Source organism: Capra hircus, chromosome 13, assembly GCF_001704415.2.
Source record: "Capra hircus breed San Clemente chromosome 13, ASM170441v1, whole genome shotgun sequence".
Taxonomy (NCBI): domain Eukaryota; kingdom Metazoa; phylum Chordata; class Mammalia; order Artiodactyla; family Bovidae; genus Capra; species Capra hircus.
In genome coordinates this window covers 62,102,694-62,128,769 of record NC_030820.1, presented here as the reverse complement: position 1 = coordinate 62,128,769, position 26,076 = coordinate 62,102,694, and the positions used below count along the sequence as shown (strand labels likewise).

Below are 26,076 nucleotides of genomic sequence, written 5' to 3'. Positions count from 1 at the left end.
AAACAATCTCCACTTAACGTGGTACACAACTTACGGAGCGGCTCCTATGCACCAGCTACTAAATGAGAATATTTGCCTATGTTATTTCATTTAATCTTTGTAACAACTGCATAAAGTAGGTATTACTAATATCTGCACTTTCAGATAGGGAAATAAAAGAGCAAAAGTTTTAGAAATTGATCAAAGTCCCACAGCTAGGAGACCTTGCTCTTTTCATGCCGCCTTCATGCTAATACATACTCATTATTCATCAACAAAGCAATCAACCCACTGAGCAGGCAATAGGTATTGATAACACATCAGCTTCTAGTAGTGAAGCACTAATGAGCTGCTCATACAAACAAAACAAATGTAGGATAAAATAAGAAATGGAAAATCTAGAATCAAAGAAAATATACGGATTGCCAAATAAGAGTCTAGGAATGACAGCTTTGCATAAGGCCTAGAAAAGGGTTGACTAAAGAAGAGAACAAGAACAGAGAATCCTAGTGGACAGAGGAAAGAGGGATTTGATAGAGGAAGTGACATGGCAGATGTGGAATGGCACATTTGAAAAGTATTAAGGAACTATGTGTAGAAAATAATTCAAATGAGAAACAACAAGGCAAGCACTAGCTCAAAGAATAAGAAAAGCCTGCAAGAAAAAGTATGTAATCAAAGGAGTGCAACGTGGCTTTGCAGTGGACAGTACCTAGTTATAATGATGCAGCGATGGAAACTACACCTGGTCTTTTAACTCACTAGGTGATTTTGATGCAGACACCTCTGCTTCTGTGTTCAGAAGCATTGCTGTTTTATCAGCAATGAAGGTTGCCTAAGTGCTGGCAAGGTTTAAAGGGCAGTCCTTTACAGAAGTTAGCTTCTCCTACCAAGAATATTTAGCAATGTCCCAGTAATGTTTCCAAAAATGAAAAGAAGACCAAGGTGTTTCTAGAAATTAGTATGACAAGGAAACATGATTCACTAGTTCAGTTCAGTTCAGTCACTCAGTCGTGTCCGACTCTTTGCGACCCTATGCACTGCAGCATGCCAGGCCTCCCTGTCCATCACCAGCTCCGAAGTTCACCCAAACTCATGTCCATCTGCCGGGTTCTAGCCCCCACAGGATCCAGGGGAACCTGAAGGAAAAACGGCATCGCAGATGATTTAGAGAGAGATAAGGAAAGAATATTGTAGATAAGAAAATAGAGGAAAGAAAGAGGCTGATATTTTTTGGTTTACATAGAAAGCCAATAAAACTTTGAGACAAGAAGTTTGCCCTGTTTACGGAGGCCACAGGTGTCTTTTCGGTCTCCCGAGGGAGTGAAAATGCAGAACGTCTTTTCGTTTAGGTCTTAGAAACCCGGGCAGATAAGTGAACGCAGGGAGCCTCTATGCTCTAAGGGATCAGCCTGAAAAAGAAAGTAAGAGAGAAAAAAAGAGAAAAAAGGAAAACACAGGGTGACCAAGCTTTTTTAAGCAAGGCCCCATAGCTTTATTTTTAAAAGTTACTTTTATACCTTGTCCTATACATAGAGGGAAATAAAAGATGCAAAGTCATACAGAGTCAGCCCAAACATTATATCTGTTTTGTCTTTATCGAAACCAGGATGTTTTTTGCAAACCTTTTTTATAAATAATATTGTGTACATTGTCTTTTGGCCTTGGAGGCCTGTGAACATTTTATGACCCTCTTTTGATAAAAGCTTGTTAACCAGAAAACTTATTTTTCCTTGAAATGTTTTTTCTTATATTTTTAATCTAGGTCAGCCTCAAAAAGTATTAAACAGATTTACATTTTCACGAAGCAAAGGTGCAGTGAGTTCCAAGAAAGAACCAATTAGCTCAAAAGTCTGATGTGGTTAATTTTAAGGCTACACTTTTTTTTTTTTTTTACTTTTCAACTATGTTAACTAATGCACTCTCAGGTGCACAGTGGATAAGAGATATGGGAACTTAGCAACAAGCGTTGGCCCAATATTAAAATCTTGCATTAGCACTACTCTAACAACTTTTAACTCTTTGAAAGGCTCTATGTTTTAGGCTTTTTGTGTTTTTCGCAGTTGGGAGGCTGTAAATAATCACATGCGTAGCTGTAAGAGTCTGGATATATCTGCCAAGCAAGCTAAAATGCTAACAGAGGGGTTTTGATTGGAAATATTTTTTCATGTCCAGGACACTTTTTAGCTATAGCCCTAAGTTAATTTTTTTCCAGAGAAAGGTGGTCAGGGTTAGCCCCCTGTTAATGTCAGAGGAGTTGCTGAAAGTCATGAAATAGTAAAACAGAGAGATTTTGGTTTTGGTGTAGATGCTCGAGAAAGCCTAGGGAGCCCTTGAGTTCTGAAGCCTTGCTTAACAGTTCTCTTCCACATGACCTTGTCATGGGTGGGATCTCCCGTGGTGGCTCCCGGCATCCATTGAGTTGGTGATGCCATCCAGCTATCTCATCCTCTGTCGTCCCCTTCTCCTCCTGCCCCTAATCCCTCCCAGCATCTGAGTGTTTTCCAGTGAGTCAACTCTTCACATGAGGTGGCCAAATTATTGGAATTTCAGCTTTAGCATCATTCCTTCCAAAGAACACCCAGGGCTGATCTTTAGAATGGACTGGTTGGGTCTCCTTGCAGTCCAAGGGACTCTCAAGAGTCTTCTCCAACACCACAGTTCAAAAGCATCAATTCTTCGGTGCTCAGCTTTCTTCACAGTCCATCTCTCACATCCATGCATGACCACAGGAAAAACCATAGCCTTGACTAGATGGACCTTTGTTGGCAAAGTAATGTCTCTGCTTTTCAATACACTATCTAGGTTGGTCATAATTTTCCTTCCAAGGAGTAAGCGTCTTTTAATTTCATGGCTGTGGTCACCATCTGCAATGACTTTGGAGTCCAAAAAAATAAAGTCTGACACTGTTTCCCCTGTTTCCCCATCTATTTCCCATGAAGTGATGGGACCAAATGCCATGATCTTTTTTTTTCTGAATGTTGAGCTTTAAACCAACTTTTTCACTCTCTTCTTTCACTTTCTTCCAGAGGCTTTTTATCTATTTTTTATTTTTTAATATAAATTCATTTATTTTAATTGGAGGTTAATTACTTTACAGTGTTGTACTGGTTTTGCCATACATCAACATGAATACACAATGGAGTATTACTCAGCCATTAAAAAGAATATATTTGAACCAGAGAGGGAAAGATGGCGGAGGAATAGGACGGCAAGACCACTTTCTCCCTCACAAATTCCTCAAAAGAACATTTCAACGCCGAGCAAACTTCACAAAACAACTTCTGTAGGCTGGCAGAGGACATCAGGCAACCAGAAAAGCAGATCATTGTCTTCAAAAACAGGTAGGAAAAAATATAAAAGACGAAAAGGAGACAAAGGAGGTGGGGAGGGAGCTCCGTCCCGGGAAGGGAAGCCCGTCCCGGGAAGGGAATTTTAAGAAGAGAGGTTTCCAAACACCAGGAAACACTCTCCCTGCCGAGTCTGTGGCGAGCCTTGGAAACACAGAGGGCAACATAACAGGAAGGAAAAATAGACAAATAATTAAAACCAACAGATTATAAGCCCAACAGTAACTCCCCCAGCGGAAAAGCAGCGCAGACGCCTGCATCCGCCATTGGGAAGCGGGGGCAGGGCAGGGACGCGCGGGAGGCGCGGGCTGCAGTGCTTTGTAAGAATCGGGCAGGAACGCCCCACGCGCAACCAGAACGATCTAACTTGGGCTAGCAAACAAGACTGTGGGATAGCTACCACGCGAAAAGCTTGAACATAAGACACCGCCAGGACCGAGCACAGAACAAAGGACGGAACGGGAAAAGCCGGCTGCAGACCATCCCCCGCCAGGGACAGGCAGCCAGAGCCGTAAGGACTGGAAAGGGGCAATTGCAGACTCGGGACCTAACTGCAAGCAAGCTCCTTTGCTAAGACTTCTGGGGGTGCTGGACAGTCACAATCTACTGCACGGGGTGCGCCAGCGGTCCGCCCAGAAAGCTGAGCAGCAGCGGCAGAAAAGGTGACAAGCCGTGGCGATCGTGCTCGCCAAACTCCTGAGCTACTCGGAACTGGGAAGGGCACAAAGCGCAGTTCCAGCCGAATCTGTGCCTCTGAGGGCTGCCTGAGCGCCGAACCTGAGCGGCTTGGACCGGGGAAGTGCACGCAGCCTAGGGCCGGCCCCAGACGGTTCCCGGCTGAGCATCCTAGAGCTGGAGCGGTTTGTGCGCCGCGAGAAAGGACAAGTCAAGCCGGGCAGAGATACTGCGTGCACACGACAGTGCTATTTGTTAGCAGCAGCCCCCCTCCTCACAGCGCAACTAAACTAGTGAGCCTAAAAAGCCAGCAAACAGAAGAAGTTAAACAGAGGGAACCACCTTGGAAGTGATCCCACACGGCCCATTACACCAGAAAGGGCCAGATATTTTTAAAATCATTCCTTTTTTTTTTTTTTTTTTTTGCTTTTTTTTCTAACTTTTTTTTAATTGTTAAGTCTTCTATTTCCCCTCTAATTTTTATTTCTATAACCTATTATTACTATATTTTTGTTTGTTTTAAAAAGACTTTTTTTCTTTTTTTTTTTTTTTTAAGGCAAACACCATATACAGTCTTTGGATGGTTGTTGATGGCTTTTTTTTTTTTTTCTTGATTGTTTGTTTGTTTGTTTTTTAATAATTCTTTTTCTTTCTTTTTTTTTTCTTTCTTTCTTCCTTTTTCCTTCTGCTTCTCTCTAATATTGTATCTTTGAAAATCCAACCTCTACTCTAGATTTTTAATCTTTGCTCTTAGGTTTTTGTGGTCAATTTTGTACATTTAAAAACCCAAACTTCACTATCCCAGTTTACCTGAGAGCGAGATTACTGGCTTGACCACTCTCTCCTCCTCTGGACTCTCCTTTTTCTCCACCAGGTGGCCTCTGTCTCTTTTCTCCCCCATCTCTCCTCTATCCAACTCTGTGAATCTCTGTGTGTTCCAGACAGTGGAGAACACCTAAGGAACAGGTTACTGGCAGGATTTGTCTCTCTCCTACTCATTCCTCTCTCTGATCCTCCTGGTCACCTCTGTCTACTTCCTCCCTCTCCTCTTCCCCGTATAACTCTGTAAATACCTCTGAGCGGTCCAGACTATAGAGCGCACATAAGGAAGTGACTACTGGCTAGCTTGCTCTCTTCTCTTTTGATCTCACCGCATCTCATTCCAGTTACCTCTAACTACCCCCTCCATCTTCTCTTCTCCTTATAACTCAGTGAACCCCTCTGAGTGTCCCTCAATGTGGAGAAACTTTTCATCTTTAACCTAGATGTTTTATCATCAGTGCTGTATAGATGGAGAAGTCTAGAGGCTACTGTAAAAATAAAACTGAAAACCAGAAGCAGGAGGCTTAAATCCAAAGCCTGAAAACATTAGAGAACTCTTGAATTCAGGGAACATTAAGCAATAGGAGCCCATCTAATGCCTTCATACCTACACCGAAACCAAGTTCCACCTAAGGGCCAACAAATTCCAAAACAAGACATACCACGCAAATTCTCCAGCAACACAGGAACACTCCCCTGAGCTTCAATATACAGGCAGCTCAAAATTATCCCAAAACCTTTGATGTCTCGTAACCCATTACGGGTCACTCCATTGCACTCCAGAGAGAAGAAACCCAGCTCCACCCACCAAAACTCCAACACAAGCCTCCCTAACCAGGAAACCTTGACAAGCCACTGATAGAACCCCACCCAAAGTGAGGAAGCTCCATAATAAAGAGAACTCCACAAATTCCCAGAATATAAAAAGGCCACCCCAAACGCAGCATTATAACCAAGATGAAGAGACAGAGGAATACACAGCAGGTAAAGGAACAGGAGAGTTGCCCACCAAACCAAACAAAAGTGGAAGAAGTAGGGAATCTACCGGAGAAGGAATTCCGAATATTGATAGTGAAAATGATCCAAAATCTTGAAATCAAAATGGAATCACAGATAAATAGGCTAGAGACAAGGATTGAGAAGATGCAAGAAAGGTTTAACAAGGACCTAGAAGAAATAAAAAAGAGTCAAAATATAATGAATAATGCAATAAATGAGATCAGAAACACTCTGGAGGCAACAATTAGTAGAATAACGGAGGCAGAAGATAGGATTAGTGAAATAGAAGATAGAATGGTAGAAATAAATGAATCAGAGAGGAAACAAGAACAACGAATTAAAAGAAATGAGGACAATCTCAGAGACCTCCAGGACAATATGAAACGCTCCAACATTCGAATTATAGGAGTCCCAGAAGAAGAAGACAGAAAGAAAGATCATGAGAAAATCCTTGAGGAGATAATAGTTGAAAACTTCCCTAAAATGGGGAAGGAAATAATCACCCAAGTACAAGAAACCCAGAGAGTTCCAAATAGGATAAACCCAAGGCGAAACACCCCAAGACACATATTAATCAAATTAACAAAGATCAAACACAAAGAACAAATATTAAAAGCAGCAAGGGAAAAACAACAAATAACACACAAGGGGATTCCTATTAGGATAACAGCTGATCTTTCAATAGAAACTCTTCAGGCCAGGAGGGAATGGCAAGACATACTTAAAGTGATGAAAGACAATAACCTACAGCCCAGAATACTGTACCCAGCAAGGATCTCATTCAAATACGAAGGAGAAATCAAAAGCTTTACAGACAAGCAAAAGCTGAGAGAATTCAGCACCACCAAACCAGCTCTCCAACAAATTCTAAAGGATATTCTCTAGACAGGAAACACGAAAAGGGTGTATAAACTCGAACCCAAAACAATAAAGTAAATGGTAACGGGATCACACTTATCAATAATTACCTTAAACGTAAATGGGTTGAACGCCCCAACCAAAAGACAGAGACTGGCCGAATGGATACAAAAACAAGACCCCTCTATATGCTGCTTACAAGAGACCCACCTCAAAACAAGGGACACATACAGACTGAAAGTGAAGGGCTGGAAAAAGATATACCACGCAAATAGAGACCAAAAGAAAGCAGGAGTGGCAATACTCATATCCGATAAAATAGACTTTAAAACAAAGGCTGTGAAAAGAGACAAAGAAGGCCACTACATAATGATCAAAGGAACAATCCAAGAAGAAGATATAACAATTATAAATATATATGCCCCCAATATAGGAGCCCCGCAATATGTAAGACAAATGCTAACAAGTATGAAAGGGGAAATCAACAATAACACAATAATAGTGGGAGACTTTAATACCCCACTCACACCTATGGACAGATCAACTAAACAGAAAATTAACAAAGAAACGCAAACTTTAAATGATACATTAGATCAGTTAGACCTAATTGATATCTATAGGACATTTCACCCCAAAACAATGAATTTCACTTTTTTTTCAAGTGCTCATGGAACCTTCTCCAGGATAGATCACATCCTGGGCCATAAATCTAAACTTAATAAATTCAAAAAAATCGAAATCATTCCAAGCATCTTTTCTGACCATAATGCATTAAGATTAGATCTCAATTACAGGAGAAAAACTATTAAAAATTCCAACATATGGAGGTTGAACAACACACTTCTGAATAACCAACAAATCACAGAAGAAATCAAAAAAGAAATCAAAATATGCATAGAAACTAATGAAAATGAAAACACAACAACCCAAAACCTGTGGGACACTATAAAAGCAGTGCTAAGAGGAAAGTTCATAGCAATACAGGCATACCTCAAGAAACAAGAAAAAAGTCAAATGAATAACCTAACTCTGCAACTAAAGCAACTAGAAAAGGAAGAGTTGGAGAACCCCAGAGTTAGTAGAAGGAAAGAAATCTTAAAAATTAGGGCAGAAATAAATGCAAAAGAAACAAAAGAGACCATAGCAAAAATTAACAAAGCCAAAAGCTGGTTCTTTGAAAGGATAAATAAAATTGACAAACCATTAGCCAGACTCATCAAGAAGCAAAGAGAGAAAAATCAAATCAATAAAATTAGAAATGAAAATGGAGAGATCACAACAGACAACACAGAAATACAAAGGATCATAAGAGACTACTATCAGCAGTTGTATGCCAATAAAATGGACAACGTGGAAGAAATGGACAAATTCTTAGAAAAGTACAATTTTCCAAAACTGAACCAGGAAGAAATAGAAAATCTTAACAGACCCATCACAAGCACAGAAATTGAAATGGTAATCAGAAATCTTCCAGCAAACAAAAGCCCAGGTCCAGACGGCTTCACAGCTGAATTCTACCAAAAATTTCGAGAAGAGCTAACACCTATCCTCCTCAAACTCTTCCAGAAAATTGCAGAGGAAGGTAAACTTCCAAACTCATTCTATGAGGCCACCATCACCCTAATACCAAAACCTGACAAAGATGTCACAAAAAAGGAAAACTACAGGCCAATATCACTGATGAACATAGATGCAAAAATCCTCAACAAAATTCTAGCAATCAGAATCCAACAACACATTAAAAAGATCATACACCATGACCAAGTGGGCTTTATCCCAGGGATGCAAGGATTCTTCAATATCCGCAAATCAATCAATGTAATTCACCACATTAACAAATTGAAAAATAAAAACCATATGATTATCTCAATAGATGCAGAGAAAGCCTTTGACAAAATTCAACATCCATTTATGATAAAAACTCTCCAGAAAGCAGGAATAGAAGGAACATACCTCAACATAATAAAAGCAATATATGACAAACCCACAGCAAACATTATCCTCAATGGTGAAAAATTGAAAGCATTCCCCCTAAAGTCAGGAACAAGACAAGGGTGTCCACTTTCACCGCTACTATTCAACATAGTTCTGGAAGTTTTGGCCACAGCAATCAGAGCAGAAAAAGAAATAAAAGGAATCCAAATTGGAAAAGAAGAAGTAAAACTCTCACTGTTTGCAGATGACATGATCCTCTACATGGAAAACCCTAAAGACTCCACCAGAAAATTACTAGACCTAATCAATGAATATAGTAAAGTTGCAGGATATAAAATCAACACACAGAAATCCCTTGCATTCCTATACACGAATAATGAGAAAGTAGAAAAAGAAATTAAGGAAACAATTCCATTCACCATTGCAACGAAAAGAATAAAATACTTAGGAATATATCTACCTAAAGAAACTAAAGACCTATATATAGAAAACTATAAAACACTGATGAAAGAAATCAAAGAGGACACTAATAGATGGAGAAATATACCATGTTCATGGATCGGAAGAATCAATATAGTGAAAATGAGTATACTACCCAAAGCAATTTACAAATTTAATGCAATCCCTGTCAAGCTACCAGCCACATTTTTCACAGAACTAGAACAAATAATTTCAAGATTTGTATGGAAACACAAAAAACCTCGAATAGCCAAAGCAATCTTGAGAAAGAAGAATGGAACTGGAGGAATCAACTTGCCTGACTTCAGGCACTACTACAAAGCCACAGTCATCAAGACAGTATGGTACTGGCACAAAGACAGACATATAGATCAATGGAACAAAATAGAAAGCCCAGAGATAAATCCACACACATATGGACACCTTATCTTTGACAAAGGAGGCAAGAATATACAATGGAGTAAAGACAATCTCTTTAACAAGTGGTGCTGGGAAAACTGGTCAACCACTTGTAAAAGAATGAAACTAGATCACTTTCTAACACCGTACACAAAAATAAACTCAAAATGGATTAAAGATCTAAATGTAAGATCAGAAACTATAAAACTCCTAGAGGAGAACATAGGCAAAACACTCTCCGACATAAATCCCAGCAGGATCCTCTATGATCCACCTCCCAGAATTCTGGAAATAAAAGCAAAAATAAACAAATGGGATCTAATTAAAATTAAAAGCTTCTGTACAACAAAGGAAAATATAAGCAAGGTGAAAAGACAGCCTTCTGAATGGGAGAAAATAATAGCAAATGAAACAACTGACAAACAACTAATCTCAAAAATATACAAGCAACTTCTGCAGCTCAATTCCAGAAAAATAAACGACCCAATCAAAAAATGGGCCAAAGAACTAAATAGACATTTCTCCAAAGAAGACATACGGATGGCTAACAAACACATGAAAATATGCTCAACATCACTCATCATTAGAGAAATGCAAATCAAAACCACAATGAGGTACCACTTCACACCAGTCAGAATGGCTGTGATCCAAAAATCTGCAAGCAATAAATGCTGGAGAGGGTGTGGAGAAAAGGGAACCCTCCTACACTGTTGGTGGGAATGCAAACTAGTACAGCCACTATGGAGAACAGTGTGGAGATTCCTTAAAAAATTGCAAATAGAACTACCTTATGACACAGCAATCCCACTTCTGGGCATACACACGGAGGAAACCAGAATTGAAAGAGACACATGTACCCCAATGTTCATCGCAGCACTGTTTATAATAGCCAGGACATGGAAACAACCTAGATGTCCATCAGCAGATGAGTGGATAAGAAAGCTGTGGTACATATACACAATGGAGTATTACTCAGCCGTTAAAAAGAATTCATTTGAATCAGTTCTGATGAGATGGATGAAAGTGGAGTCAATTATACAGAGTGAAGTAAGCCAGAAGGAAAAACACCAATACAGTATACTAACACATATATATGGAATTTAGGAAGATGGCAATGACGACCCTGTATGCAAGACAGGAAAAAAGACACAGATGTGTATAACGGACTTTTGGACTCAGAGGGAGAGGGAGAGGGTGGGACGATTTGGGAGAATGGGAATTCTAACATGTATACTATCATGTAAGAATTGAATCGCCAGTCCATGTCTGACGTAGGGTGCAGCTTGCTTGGGGCAGGTGCATGGGGATGACCCAGAGAGATGTTGTGGGGAGGGAGGTGGGAGGGGGGTTCATGTTTGGGAACGCATGTAAGAATTTAAGATTTTAAAATTTAAAAAAAAAATAAATAAATAAGACACCAACATAAAAAAAATAAATAAAATATTACCAGATACCAAAAAAAAAAATAAATAAATAAAAAAAATTTAAAAAAAATAAAAAAAAGAATATATTTGAATCAGTTCTAATGAGGTGGATGAAACTGGAGCCTATTATACAGAGTGAAGTAAGCCAGAAAGAAAAACACCAATACAATATACTAATGCATATATATGGAATTTAGAAATGTGGTAATGATAACCCTGTATGTGAGACAGCAAAAGAGGCTTTTTAGTTCCTCTTCACTTTCTGCCATAAGGGTGGTGTCAGCTGCATATCTGAGGTTATTGATATTTCTCCCAGCAATCTTGATTCCAACTTGTGCTTCCTCCAGCCCAGCGTTTCTCATGATGTACTCTGCATAGAAGTTAAATAAGCAGGGTGACAATATACAGCCTTGACGTACTCCTGTTCCTATTTGGAACCAGTCTGTTGTTCCATGCCCAGTTCTAAATGTTGCTTCCTGACCTGCATATAGATTTCTCAGGAGGCAGGTCAGGTGGTCTGGTATTCCCATCTCTTTCAGAATTTTCCACAGTTTATTGTGATCAAGGTAGGTAACTTTAAAGCTACCTAGGCTAGGTAGAAATTCTTTTCCAGTTGGTTAATACAAGTTGCTAAGTAAATTGGATGACCCAACAGAAGAATATGCTACCAATATAAATTAAATATTTAACTTGCATACATAAATGCCTAATAAATATGAAAAAAATGAGTGAATGCTTTCATAACTATAGAAATGCTGTGATGAATTATAACCTTTCATCTGTGAGACTGGAAAAAATTTCAGTTGTCCAAACCAGTGCTGTCAAGTGAGTAGAAAAAAGATAGTCTCACAAATGATTGGAGAAACTATTAATATACAGGATTATTTGTCCATACGTGCCATAAATTAAAATATGCAAGTCTTTCGACCTTTTGAAATGTCACTTTGAGGATATTACCCTGTGAATATATTAGCAAAGTTTACCGTGATAGAAGATGTAAAGTGATATTCAGCTAAGTATTCCCTGTGTCTAGAAAAAGACTAAACAAATGAATCAGGAACTGGTTGGTCACCTCTCTCAGTAAGCCACCCATAAGGAGCTGCCCCTGCTGGCGGCCTTTGGTAATACAGGCTTGGTATTTAGGAAGTAAGCTCCTAGGTGCCACTGATCATACCTGTTGTTGACTCACTTACAAGCGTACTGTCAAGGATGTCAAGTCCTTTCTCAAGACCAGATTTCAGCTTCCTCAGAACATCCTTGCCAAGACTGTCAAGAAGAGACTCTGAGGTCCCAGCGAGCAGGCCTCACAAGAGAACAAGAACCCAAAGCTGAAACATCTTGTCCTGACACCTGGACAGTCATGGGAAGAATAGGAGTAAGAATTACCCACAGGAAAATGGCATCGTGGAAGAGCACCTAGGACTCTGACACTCAGCAGTCCTTGAAGATAATGCAGTTATCTCCTGTCGTACAGATGGGCAACCCAGGTCAGAAAGCTAGAGAAACGTGCCCAGAGATAAACAACCAGTGAATGAAGGAGCTACTATTTGAAAAGTCACTGTTGACTCCAGGTCAGCTCTCTTTTCTAGAGGTCCTTTGCACATGCTGGCTTCTCTGCATGGAACATTACCCTCTTCTTTTCATTTTTATTTATTTTTATTTTTTAATTTTTTTTAATTTTTTAATTTTTTATTTTTTATTTTTTAAATTTTAAAATCTTTAATTCTTACATGCGTTCCCAAACATGAACCCCCCTCCCACCTCCCTCCCCACAACATCTCTCTGGGTCATCCCCATGCACCAGCTCCAAGCATGCTGCACCCTACGTCAGACATGGACTGGCGATTCAATTCTTACATGACAGTATACATGCTAGAATTCCCATTCTCCCAAATCATCCCACCCTCTCCCTCTCCCTCTGAGTCCAAAAGTCCGTTATACACATCTGTGTCCTTTTTCCTGTCTTGCATACAGGGTCGTCATTGCCATCTTCCTAAATTCCATATATATGTGTTAGTATACTGTATTGGTGTTTTTCCTTCTGGCTTACTTCACTCTGTATAATTGACTCCACTTTCATCCATCTCATCAGAACTGATTCAAATGAATTCTTTTTAACGGCTGAGTAATACTCCATTGTGTATATGTACCACAGCTTTCTTATCCATTCATCTGCTGATGGACATCTAGGTTGTTTCCATGTCCTGGCTATTATAAACAGTGCTGCGATGAACATTGGGGTACATATGTCTCTTTCAATTCTGGTTTCCTAGGTGTGTATGCCCAGCAGTGGGATTGCTGGGTCATAAGGTAGTTCTATTTGCAATTTTTTAAGGAATCTCCACACTGTTCTCCATAGTGGCTGTACTAGTTTGCATTCCCACCAACAGTGTAGGAGGGTTCCCTTTTCTCCACACCCTCTCCAGCATTTATTGCTTGCAGATTTTTGGATCGCAGCCATTCTGACTGGTGTGAAGTGGTACCTCATTGTGGTTTTGATTTGCATTTCTCTAATAATGAGTGATGTTGAGCATCTTTTCATGTGTTTGTTAGCCATCCGTATGTCTTCTTTGCTGTATCGCTTCTTACTGACTTTCCAGCTTCAGTAGGACATCATGTCCTCTCGAACTCTCCCCAGAGACTAGGTTAGGTGTCATCACTCCACCATCTTGCTGCCTTTATTCACTGTTAAGAGTCCTGGGTCCCAGTTAGTGACAGCTTGGCTGCTTTTCCCACCAGGCTGTGAGTTCCTTAGAGGAGGGATTGTGACTTATTTCACAATGAGTTGAATTCCCAACTCATAGTAAAAAACTGCTGCTAGTAAGTACAACAAAAGAAAATTTGCCAGACAAAAGTATGAACAAGTAAGTGGGCACCACATCATGATGCTGCATTCACCATCCATTTGACATTTCTCCTAATTGAATCTATTTCTTAGTTTGTTCCATTCAAAGTATTAGCTAACTCAAGTGGACCCACCCCTCTGCCTCTTGTCCTTAGAGACTTCGGAAGGGCTTCCCTGGTGCTTCCTGGTAAAGATTACAATGGATGAGACCCAGATTCGATCTGTGGGTCAGGAAGATCCCATGGAAAAGGAAACGGCAAACCACTGCAGTATTCTTGCTTGGAGAAATCCATGGACAGAGGAGCCTGATAGGTTACAGTCCACGGGGTTGGAAAGAGTCAAACACGACTGAGGGGCTAATTTAATCTCTATGCCTCTTTTCCCCAACGCCTTCTGTAGGCCTCCATGTGGAGTGACATTAAGGGGGAAGCCCACCATTCATGGTTTGAAGAAAAATACAAAGTCCTTGCTCCCCTGTGCAGTCTCCTGGAATTCTGCTGGGTGCTGAGGACCCTTTTATATTGATGGCAATGGGCAGGGAAGCTGCCCCCAGAAACAAGCTCTGCATCCAGAGCCATCCAAGGAGACTCCAATGAAAATAAGCCCTGTCCAGAGTGAACAGAGACACTTCCAAAGCAAAGGTCAGTCAGGATGCTTGAATTGGATTGCTATGGAGAGGACTTTGTTCCAAGACTAAGAGCAGGTTCTCATGGAGCCTCCAGCTACCAAAATGGTGGTCATGTTTGTGGGGGGCTGGAGCGAAATCTGTGAATGGATGAATTGGAGAAATTTCTGGTAGAAGGATCCATAGTGATCATCTAGCTTAATTTTATCAGCATTTGCAAACTCAGGCTCAGAGAGGGAAAGCAGTCAGCCTGTAAGAGAGGGACAGAGATGGGGCTAGGCTTGCGGCCCATAGTAGCATCAGGGTCAGTGAGCAGTGAAGTCGTTCTTCCCAAACCTTCTCTTGTGTCCAAGCGCTCTCCATAACATCCTTCACAGTAGAACCAGCCTCAGGAAAAATATTTGCAACGACAGTTTTCTCAGGACCCACCCTCCCCCATCTGCCCACTCCATTGAGTCAGTAGAGTTTCTCCTGAGAGTGAATATGGTCTGCCTCCGTGTATATCCCCATATATGCAGTATCCCTGCACACTTATTCCCAACCCCTTTACTCTCAATGTAGCTGCCAGAAGTTAAAGCTCTCACCTTAAAGCAAAGTCCCCATCATGGCCCCTGTGTCATCTACTCACTGCCACCCCAAACGCACCTACCTCTCTCTCCATGGCTCTATTGTCTTCCTTCTCTTCCAGAAACATATCAGCATCATTGCTGCCTTGGCCCTCTGCACAGATTATTCCCTCTTTACGGAACTCTCCTCTTGAAGCCAGTGTGAGTTGGGTCCTGCTGTTGAAACTCACAGTAAGTCCTGACTTAACACATTTATAGATTCACATCAACTCCTCCCTTCAGGTGACAACTCCAGGGTCAACTTACCTTGTTAGAAACATGACAGACATCACAGCCGCAGGAGAGCTTAGCACTCAACTGAACCTCCTTGCCGGGAAGCCTGGGGAGCCTATGGTCCAGAGAAGGAGAAGGACTCAGCCAAGGATAGACGTGAATTGAACCTAACTTATTTTCCTCTTCCATTTCACATGGTTTAGTTCTGTTGAAGTTTTCCACCTGGGCAATATATTTTTAAAAGAAAAGATTAAATAAAATTATCAAATATGTTTGCTTAAGCAATGGATGCCTGAGCCCCTCTCTAGATACTTAGAGTGAGGGGCTGCAGGGTGGATGACCAGAAGTGGAGGTAACTGGACCAGGGTGGTCAAAAGGTACTTTTGATCTTGAGTTCTGAGAGCTGTGATCCCAACACCATCCCCTGAACCCCACCTCTGCCTAGACATGACTGTGCAAAGCTAGGTGCTTATCTTGCTTCATCTTCTTTTTCATCTCATGAGCAACCAGGCAGGGGTGTTACTGCGATTATTTCTTGATTGAGGAAAGTGAGGCTCAGAAGGGAAGGATAACTTGCTCAGGGTGGAACAGATGGGAAGGGGCAGATCCAGAGAGGGCACCCAGTTCTGCACCCTCTCCACTGAGATTGGCTGTTCCCACTCTCAGCCTCTGGGAGCAGCAGCGAGTCTCACTCTTTGGCCCCAGTAAGTCCAGGGCAGTACCTGGCCATTCGCTTGGCACTGCAGGACTACTTTCACCATTGGTGCTCAGGACAACTCACTAAATAGGTTTGGAAAGCTCCATTTTCTAGTTGAGGAAACTGAGGTTCAGGGAAGGAAGGTGACTGGCTGAAGTCTCACAAGGACAGGAATCAGCATTTGCGATCTCAGGGAAGGACCTTTCTCTCAGATCTCATTGAGGCCACCTGGTGGGGCAGGAAAGTCCTTGCACTTGAATACCCTGTTTATTCCTTGACCTCTGCTGTTTGAGTTGGTGGTAATGCCTGGTGCATTGAGCACATGGCAACCTGAAACATTCGATCCAAGGAGCACAGATGAGTGCCCATATGGCATCAGGCTGGCAGATGAGTGCCCACATGGCATTAGGCTGGGAGCACCAGTAGAGCTCCAGGTCACTCAGGGTCAGTCTCCTCCGATCATCTACTTGCACCTCAGCAGGAACCTGTAACACTTTGACGTGAACACGGCCAGATCAAGGTAGTGGTAAGGACCAGAGGCGTGGGTAGCTAGTGTTCCTCTTGCTGAATATGGTCCTGTCATCCGAGCACAGGGCAGGTGCCTAAGCCTGGGGCTGGGACACGGAGGACCCCATCCATCTGAGCGTTGGACTGGTCAGCAGACTCACCTCCCAGGCTGTTTGTGCCTAGTTCTGCAAACGTCTAGGCCCTTACTCCCCTGGTTGTAGGCACAGAGCTGAGGGCTGTGCAGGAATCTTGTGAAGAGAGTTTTTCCACCTCAGGAACACAGCCCAAGGGGCCGGTGTGATGTAGTGAGTCCAGACCTGGTGCTGGCCCCAGGCTTCAGCTGCCTCTTATAAAATGCGAGACAACTCCATGTCTAGTGGCAAGATGGAAACTACAATACCCCAACTCTGGGGTTGGGCAGACTGGATTCGAATCTTCCTTTTGCCTGTTGCTGGCTGTGTGGCCTGGATAAGGAGCTTCATCTCCCTGAGCCTCAGGTCCCCTAAGTGTGAAATGGGACTAGCTATGGGCCTCTCCTCCCAGGGGTGCTGTGAGAAGTGGTGAGATAATGTGTGTAGGCCCCTGACAGACAGTTGCTACAGTGATGGTGATGATAAAAATTGTTGCTGGTGTCTGGTCACCACACTCCCCTCCGCCTTCGGTTTCTCATCTGATTATGGAAAATTTTGAAAGAGATGGGAATACCAGACCACCTGACCTGCCTCTTGAGAAAACTATGCAGGTCAGGAAGCAACAGTTAGAACTGGACATGGAACCACACACTGGTTCCAAATACAAAAAGGAGTACATCAAGGCTGGATATTGTCAGGATTGACTCTGTTAATAACTTTCTTTGTGACTCTTACCAAGACATTCATTTTCTCCCAGGGTCTCCATTTCCTCTAACTTCAAAATGAACAGTGGTTCTCTGCTAGAACGTTGACACTTCAGGGTTCTTAGAGGTGATCAGGAATATCTGGGGCTACTTGCCACGTTCCACCAGATGGCGCACCTGGTGCTCTTGCTTTGCAGGCATCCCTCCTGCTCCTTGGGCACTGTGATAACTGCCTACTCTCTGAGGCCGTGAGGGCCAGGACCACAGGGCATCATCCCCAGGACCTGACACACAGATGCGTAATAATTATTTATTACAGCCTGCAGAGGCATTTTTCATTAACACTGATTAATTAAAGTGTACACATTGAGAAATCCATGCATTTTATTTATAACAGCACAATAAGCTTGCTGAAGAGTCAGCCTTGGGTTATCGCAGACTTTTCCCTTGTTGATTGTGTGACAGCAGGCAAATGCCCTAGCTTATCAGAGCTTTCTTTTTTCTCTTTTAAACATGAAGCCAGAAATGGGATGTCCTAAGATATTGGGTTACCTTAGAAGAGCTGCTCAGGGAACTAATGGAAGGAAATGTCATTAGAGAGCCCTAACCTTGGCTAGATAAGGTGCTCCATGAATAACAGCGACCATTATCATAACTGTTACTGCAATAAACAGTAGTGAGTGGTGAGCAAAGACAGCATTTAGGAGCCCAGGAAAATAGAGAGTATGACAGGAGGCAGTGTGTGCAGTTCTTGAAAGTGTGATGAAACTGGGTTCAAATCCTAGCACTACCTTGTGAGCTTTCCCTCTCGTAACTCAGTTAACTCACCTGGAAGGTGGGCAGAGTGGGTGTACCTACCTCACTGAATCAGTCTGAAGGGTACACAAGTTAACATGTATAAACCCGGACACACAGTCCCTAGAAATGTGCTCTCCTTGCTCTTCCACTAGACTGGGAGCTCCATGAGGCAGGGATCATGTCTGTTTTGTTCCCTGACGTGTCCCCTGTGTCATAACAATGCCTTGTGATCGCAGCTGAAGAACACATGCTCCCTGATGTGTTGTTCGCGTTCCTATAGCACAGAGGTTGGGTGCCCACTGATGACTTCCCTGTGGGAGAGCCACTATGCTCTGTTTTCAAGTACTTTCCATGCATGTCTGCCTCTCCTCACTGGGCACTTCTGCTGCATTAGGACCCACCCCTCCCTTCTCTCTGGTCCCTCTCTGTTCAGTTGACCACACGTATGCATAGTGCTTTAGAGGGTGGGCCTCGCTCGCCCAAAGTTTCTCCACTATGGGTATTGCTCCAGCTGATGGGAATGTAGCAAGTAGCTCCCATTTGTTCCTGTTCAGTTCAGTTCAGTCGCCCAGTCATGTCCAACTCTTTGTGACCCCATGGACTGCAGAAACCAGGCTTCCCTGTCTATCACCAACTTTGGAACTTACTCAGATTCAAGTCCATCGAGTTGGTGATGCCGTCCAACCATCTCATCCCATGTCATCCCCTTCTCCTCCCGCTTTCAATCTTTCCCAGCATCAGGGTCTTTTCGAATGAGTCAGTTCTTCGCATCAGGTGGCCAAAGTATTGGAGTTTCAGCTTCAGCATCAGTCCTTCCAATGAATATTCAGGACTGATTTCCTTTAGGATTCACAGGTTGCATCTCCTTGAAGCCCAAGGGACTCTCAAGAGTCTTCTCCAACACCACAGTTCAAAAGCATCAATGTTCGGTGCTCAGCTTTCTTTATAGTCCAACTCTCACATGCATACAGGACTACTCTGAAAACCATAGCTTTGACTAAATGTACCCTTATTGGCAATCTAATGTCTCTGCTTTTTAATATGCTGTCTAGGTTGGTCATAGCTTTCCTTCCAAGGAGCAAGCGTCTTTTAATTTCATGGCTACAGACACCATCTGCAGTAATTTTGGAGCCCTAGAAAATAAAGTCTCTCACTGTTTCCATCGTTTTCCCATCTATTTGCCATGAAGTGCTGGGGCCAGATGCCTTGATCTTAGTTTTCTAAATGCTTAATTTTAACCCAGCTTTTCCACTCTCCTCTTTCACTTTCATCAAGTGGCTCTCTAGTTCTTCTTCACTTTCTGCTGTAGGGTGGTGTCATCTGCATATCTGAGGTTATTGATATTTCTCCCAGCAATCTTGATTCCAGCCTGTGCTTGATCCACCACAGCATTTCACATAATGTACTCTGCATATAAGTTAAGTGAGCAGGATGACAATATATAGTCTTGACGTGCTCCTTTCCCAATTTGGAACCAATCTGTTTTTCTATGTCCCATTCTAACTGTTGCTTTTTGACATGCATACAGATTTCTCAGGAGGCAGGTCTGCTGGTCTGGTGTTCCCATCTCTCTGAGAATTTTCTACCATTTGTTGTGATCCACACAGTGAAAGGCTTTGGTGTAGTCAATAAAGCAGAAGTAGATGTTTTCCTGGAACTCTCTCACTTTTTCAGTGATCCAATGGATGTTGGGGATTTGATCTCTGCTTTCTCTGCTTTTTCTAAATCCATCTTGAACATCTGGAAGTTCTTGGTTCATGTACTGTTGAAACTTCACTTGGAGAATTTTGAGCATTACATTGTTAGTGTGTGAGATGAGTGCAATTGTGCAGTAGTTTGAACATTCTTTGGCATTGCCTTTTCTTGGGATTGGGATGAAAAGTAACCTTTTCCAGTCCTGTGGCCACTGCCGTGTTTTCCAAATTTGACAGCATAATGAGTACAGCACTTCCATAGCATCATCTTTGAGGATTTGAAATAGCTCAGCTGGAATTCTTGTGTGTGGTGTTAGAAAGTGATCTAGTTTCATTCTTTCACAAGTGGTTGACCAGTTTTCCCAGCACCACTTGTTAACAAGATTGTCTTAATCCATTGTACTTTCTTGGCTCCTTTGTGAAAGATAAGGAGTCCATATGTGTTTGGATTTATCTATGGGCTTTCTATTTTATTCCATTGATCTATGTTTCTGTCTTTGTGCCAGTACCATACTGTCTTCATGACTGTGGCTTTGTAGTAGAGCCTGAAGTCAGGCAAGTTGATTCCTCCAGTTCCATTCTTCTTTCTCAAGATTGCTTTGGCTCTTCAAGGTTTTTTGTATTTCCATACAAATCTTGAAATTGCTTGTTCTAGTTCTGTGAAAAATACTGCTGGTAGCTTGATAGGGATTGCATTGAATCTGTAGATTGCTTTGGGTAGCATACTCATTTTCACTATATTGATTCTTCCAATCCATGAACATGGTATATTTCTCCATCTATTGGTGTCCTCTTTGATTCCTTTCATCAGTGTTTTATAGTTTTCTATATATAGGTCTTTAGTTTCCTTAGGTAGATATATTCCTAACTATTTTATTCTTTTCATTGCAATGGTGAATGGAATTGTTTCCTTCATTTCTTTTTCTACTTTCTCATTATCAGTGTATAGGAATACAAGGGATTTCTATGTGTTGATTTTATATCCTGCAACTTTACTATATTCATTGATTAGCTCTAGTAATTTTCTGGTGGAGTCTTTAGGGTTTTCTATGTAGAGGATCATGTCATCTGCAAACAGTGAGAGTTTTACATCTTCTTTCCAATTTCGTTTTCTTTTATTTCTTTTTCTGCTCTTATTGCTGTGGCCAAAACTTCCAGAACTATGTTGAATAGTAGCGGTGAAAGTGGGCACCCTTGTCTTGTTCCTGATTTTAGGGGAAATGCTTTCAATTTTTCACCATTGAGGATAATGTTTGTTGTGGGTTTGTCGTATATAGCTTTTATTGAGGTATGTTGAGGTATGTTCCTTCTATGCCTGCTTTCTGAAGAGTTTTTATCATAAATGGATGTTGAATTTTGTCAAAGGCCTTCTCTGCATCTATTAAGATAATCATATGGCTTTTATTTTTCAATTTGTTACTGTGGTGTATTACATTCACTGATGTGTGGATATTGAAGAATCCTTGCATCCCTGGGATAAAGCCCACTTGGTCATGGTGTATGATCTTTTTAATGTGTTGTTGGATTCTGATTGCTAGAATTTTGTTAAGGATTTTTGCATCTATGTTCATCAGTGATATTGGCCTGTAGGTTTCTTTTTTTGTAGCATCTTTGTCAGGTTTTGGTATTAGGGTGATGGTGGCCTCATAGAATGAGTTTGGAAGTTTACCTTCCTCTGCAATTTTCTGGGAGAGTTTGAGTAGGATAGGTGTTAGCTCTTCTCTAAACCTTTGGTAGAATTCAGCTGTGAAGCCGTCTGGACCTGGGCTTTTGTTTGCTGGGAGATTTCTGATTATAGTTTCAATTTCCGTGCTTGTGATGGGTCTGTTATGATTTTCTATTTCTTCCTGGTTTAGTTTTGGAAAGTTGTACTTTTCTAAGAATTTGTCCATTTCTTTCACGTTGTCCATTTTATTGGCATATAATTGCTGATAGTAGTCTCTTATGATCCTTTGTATTTCTGTGTTGTCTGTTGTGATCTCTCCACTTTCATTTCTAATTTTATTGATTTGATTTTTCTCTCTTTGTTCTTAGTGATGCTTCCTAAGGCCCACTTGACTTCGCATTCCAGGATGTCTGGCTCTAGGTGAGTGATCACACCATTGTAGTTATGTGGCTTATGAAGATCTTTTTTGTATCAGTTTAGTTCAGTCACTCAGTTGTGTCTGACTCTTTGTGACCCCATGAATCACAGCATGCCAGGCCTTCCTGTCCATCACCAACTCCCGGAGTTTACTCAGACTCTCGTCCTTCGAGTCAGTGATGCCATCCAGCCATCTGACCCTTTGTCATCCCCTTCTCCTCCTGCTCCCAATCCCTCCCAGCATCAGAGTCTTTTCCAATAAGTCAACTCTTCGCATGATGTGGCCAAAGCACTGGAGTTTCAGCTTCAGCATCATCCCCTCCAAAGAAATCCCAGGGCTGATCTCCTTCAGAATGGACTGGTTGGATCTCCTTGCAGTCCAAGGGACTCTCAAGAGTCTTCTCCAACATCACAGTTCAAAAGCATCAGTTCTTCAGCACTCAGCTTTCTTCACAGTCCAATTCTCACATCCATACATGACCACAGGAAAAACCATACCCTTGACTAGATGGACCTTTGTTGGCAAAGTAATGTCTCTGCTTTTCAATATGCTATCTAGGTTGGTCATAACTTTTCTTCCAAGGAGTAAGCGTCTTTTAATTTCATGGTTGCAATCACCATCTGCAGTGATTTTGGAGCCCCCCAAAATAAAGTCTGACACTGTTTCCACTGTTTCCCACCTCTTTCCCATGAAGTGATGGGACCAGATGCCATGATCTTTGTTTTCTGAATGTTGAGCTTTAAGCCAACTTTTTCACTCTCCTCTTTCACTTTCATCAAGAGGTTTTTTAGTTCCTCTTCACTTTCTGCCATAAGGGTGGTGTCATTTGCATATCTGAGGTTATTGATATTTCTCCTGGCAATCTTGATTCCAGCTTGTGCTTCTTCCAGCCCAGCATTTCTTATGATGTACTCTGCATATAAGTTAAATAAGCAGGGTGACAATATACAGCCTTGATGTACTCCTTTCCCTATGTATAGGTCTTCTGTGTTTTCTTGCCACCCATTAAAAATGGGGGAAAAGATTACTTTTAAAAAATGCAACCATATTCATGAGAGCTGACTCTTCTTGCACCCTCTGTCTGTATGGGACAATGATGACAAGGTAGCTTGGGTAGACCTACCAGCTGGTAAGACAGGCTCTTTGTTAGGGCAACATTGAGGAGTGGCCCCCACTTACCAGGAGAGGGCTCCTGAGCAGAGTTGTAGGGCTGAGGAGAATTGAGAAGCTGCAAGGAGGCAAGCAATTATTTTCCATGTGGACAGAATTACCTGGACAAATGCTCAGCACTGACCAAAGGGGGCTACTGCTCAAGAGAAGTCCTGAATTGTGAGACCTTCTTGTGTACAGTTGTGGGAGTTGAGATTGTCACAAAAATTAGACAGAGAAGAAAACTCTCATCCTTTTGCTATGGCCAGCAGGGGAGGAAAAATCTCTGGAGGAGGCCAACTTCACATGAAACCTAGCTTTGCCTCTGACCAGGTGTGTGACCCTGGAGAAGTCATTTCACCTCTCCTCTTGGAGATTCACTTGCCGCACATTCCCCAAGAACCATTGACTGCATCACTCAGTAAAAATGAGAATCTCATGAGATACAGTGTCTAAAGATTTAATACGTGGTTTCTCAACACTGTTTGACAGTAATTCCAGAGCCTGACTCGTGTGGAGCCTGACTCGTGCTCACCAGTGTCAGACTCTGGTTAAGCACTTTCCAGTCACTGACTCATTTAAACCTCACACCAGTGTCCTGAGGAAGTTTTGCTGTTCATTCTATTTGGCAGGTGAGAGAACTGTGGTTCTAAGAGTAACTTGCTTGAGATTAAACAGCTAGCAAGAGGTAGAGGCCAAGTAAGTCAAGTTCACCTTTGTCCAACTTTCACCCTATGCCTTGTCGTTAGCCCCAGCGTAGCCTGACCTAAGATCCACTCAGCAGAGCTGATGAGATCTGGCTGAAGGCCCTGGATATAGCCCCAGCGGCTCAAGGACTCCTTGTAGTGACTTGACCTTGTGAGGCAGCCTTCATCAAGTAGAAAGCCCTTGGGTGAAGTAGCTGCTGGTGCAGGCTTCTGTGTGACCCTGACCTCTCCTCACCTGAGTCTCCAAGGAGGATGGCAGTGGTCCTTCCCTTACAGAATGGCACAAAGACTGAGATGGTTCTATGGCACAAAGGACAAAGTTTCTCTGGGTCTATTGTCAGGAAAACCAGATGGTCTTCTGGAAAGAAGAAGCCCGGGGACCCTGACGTGACAGCTTGGGTCAATCCTCTGCACACGTGATGCAGCTGTGAGTAACACGTGCCTTGCTCCCCACTCCAGGGCAAAGGGGAAATTGAAGGCTTCCATGTTAGGGAGGAAGAGTGGACTCGAGATGACCTCATCAGTCCTGCTCAGAAGAGAGCAGGGCCAGGATGATGGGACCTTCTGGGGTCAGAGGAGAGGCGGCTCAGTACTGAGTACTCAGGGTGTCACCTACCTGAGCAAGTGTTCCCAGGGACATGGGTTAAAATTCTAGCCCTGCCACTTGCCACCCTGTAACTCTGATGAATCACTTGTCTTCTGTGAGCCTCAGTTTCCTCATCTGTACAATGGGGGCAAGAGCCAAGTCTCCTGGCTTGGAGACTTGGGGCAGAAGGGTGATGTGAGGAGGTCATGAGGTCAGGTGTGCTGGGGAAGGCAGCCCTCCATCATGGTGGTGCTGTAGTGGAAGCAGAGTGAGGCTGTCTCTACAATGCCTCAGGTCACTTTCTTGCCCATCCTGGGCCTCAGGTTTTCCCTTTGTAAGAAAAGACTTTGCGGCTGGAAAATCCCAAATGTCCCTTCCAGCTTCGGATCCAGGTCTCTGATGCCCTGATTGCCCGTACCTCAACTCCCCCAATATCCCAATGGAAGGAATGCCACAGGCCACACAGAAGGTGCAGAAATGCCATTTTATTGCTGGGGGTGGAGGGCAAGGAGCATAGGGTGTCCTGACTGTGAGGAGGCGTATCTGAGAGTGTCCTTGACTGGGCTCAGTTGTCACTCCTGGGGGATGATGGCTGCGCCAACCGTGCCAGAGGGAGATGGTACAGAGATTCAGTCATGTCCCTGGGAACCAATCTGGAAGGAGACCCCAGAGTGAGGCGTGGACACCCCGGGGCCCTTACCGGCTCCTGCGTTCAGCAGGAACAGCTGCCAGAGTGCTTCAGCACAAATCCTGCGAGCTGTGAGGCTTATGGGTGGGGGACTGGCACCTGTAGTTTGGGGTCTTTCTCTGGCACCTGGCCCTGACCCCTCCTCATCCCCTCACCCTCCCACCGCCCCCCCACCCCCACCTTAGCAACAATGACCGATGTGAAAAGACTGAGCAAGGCTCAGAGGAGCCAGGGCTCAGGGCTCAGCATACGATCAGAATCAGGGATCAGACTGAGATACAGTCTGTGTGTCTATCTGTGGCCAGTGTCAGGGCTCAGTCAGCAACTTGAGCTAAACTTCAAGCTGACTGCACTCCGGGCTCAGTCAAGGACCAGAATCAAGTACAATCTGGGTGTGACTGAGGGTCAGGACCCAGGCTGTGACCAAGATCAGAGCTCACTCTGCTACTAGAGAAAGAAGAGAAGCCAAGACTTGCTTCTCCTTCTCCACAGGCCCCTGTGGGGAGGCCTCATTCTCCCTTAGCCCAGGGCCCCGAGTCAGGTCCTCACCAGCAGGCGGGCATCACAGTGGTTTTTCTCATCTGTCCTCTTCAGTTTACAATTTGTTGTGTGGTTTCCTGAAGTGTATCTGAGGGTACAAAATCAGTAGCATTTCTCCAGATCTGGATATAGCTGAATAGAAACTAGATCCCAGTGGCTGCCACCCTCCAGCAGGTCAGACTTGGCAACCAAGGGATCTCTTGCATGTCACTCTGTCTCTCTGAGCCTACGTTTGTTCATCTGTAAAATGGGTATGATAACAGTACCCACTCCACAGTGTTGTTGAAAGAATACAATGAGATGCTGTATACGAAGCACAGAGACATGGCCCAGGTAACTGGGCCTGTGGCTGTTTTCTAGAAGGACCACCTCCAGGACCCTGACACTGTTACTCATCCCATTTCTGTTGCCCCACAGCCTCAGCAACCCCAGTCATGCCAGAGACCCAGATCAAGGAAAGCCCCAGGGGCTGGGGGTGAAGCCACAGCTCCTCCTAAGAAGGGAAAGGGAAGGGGCAGAAACGTGGTCGCACTTGGAGAAGGGAATGCAAGCGCTCATTCAGTATTCTTGCCGTGAGAAAGG

At 43.0% G+C, this 26,076-nt stretch overlaps 1 long non-coding RNA gene and 1 pseudogene across 1 annotated transcript; both read right to left on the bottom strand.

Annotated features, from left to right (window-relative positions):
- LOC108637355 overlaps window positions 1–26,076 on the bottom strand; it is an 87,704-nt pseudogene that overhangs the window by 33,191 nt on the left and 28,437 nt on the right.
- On the bottom strand, window positions 24,737–25,951 carry LOC108637412. Its single transcript, XR_001919056.1, has 2 exons — window positions 25,504–25,951; window positions 24,737–24,919 (listed from the first exon to the last, which is right to left on the bottom strand). It is a non-coding gene; the product is annotated as an uncharacterized LOC108637412 (long non-coding RNA).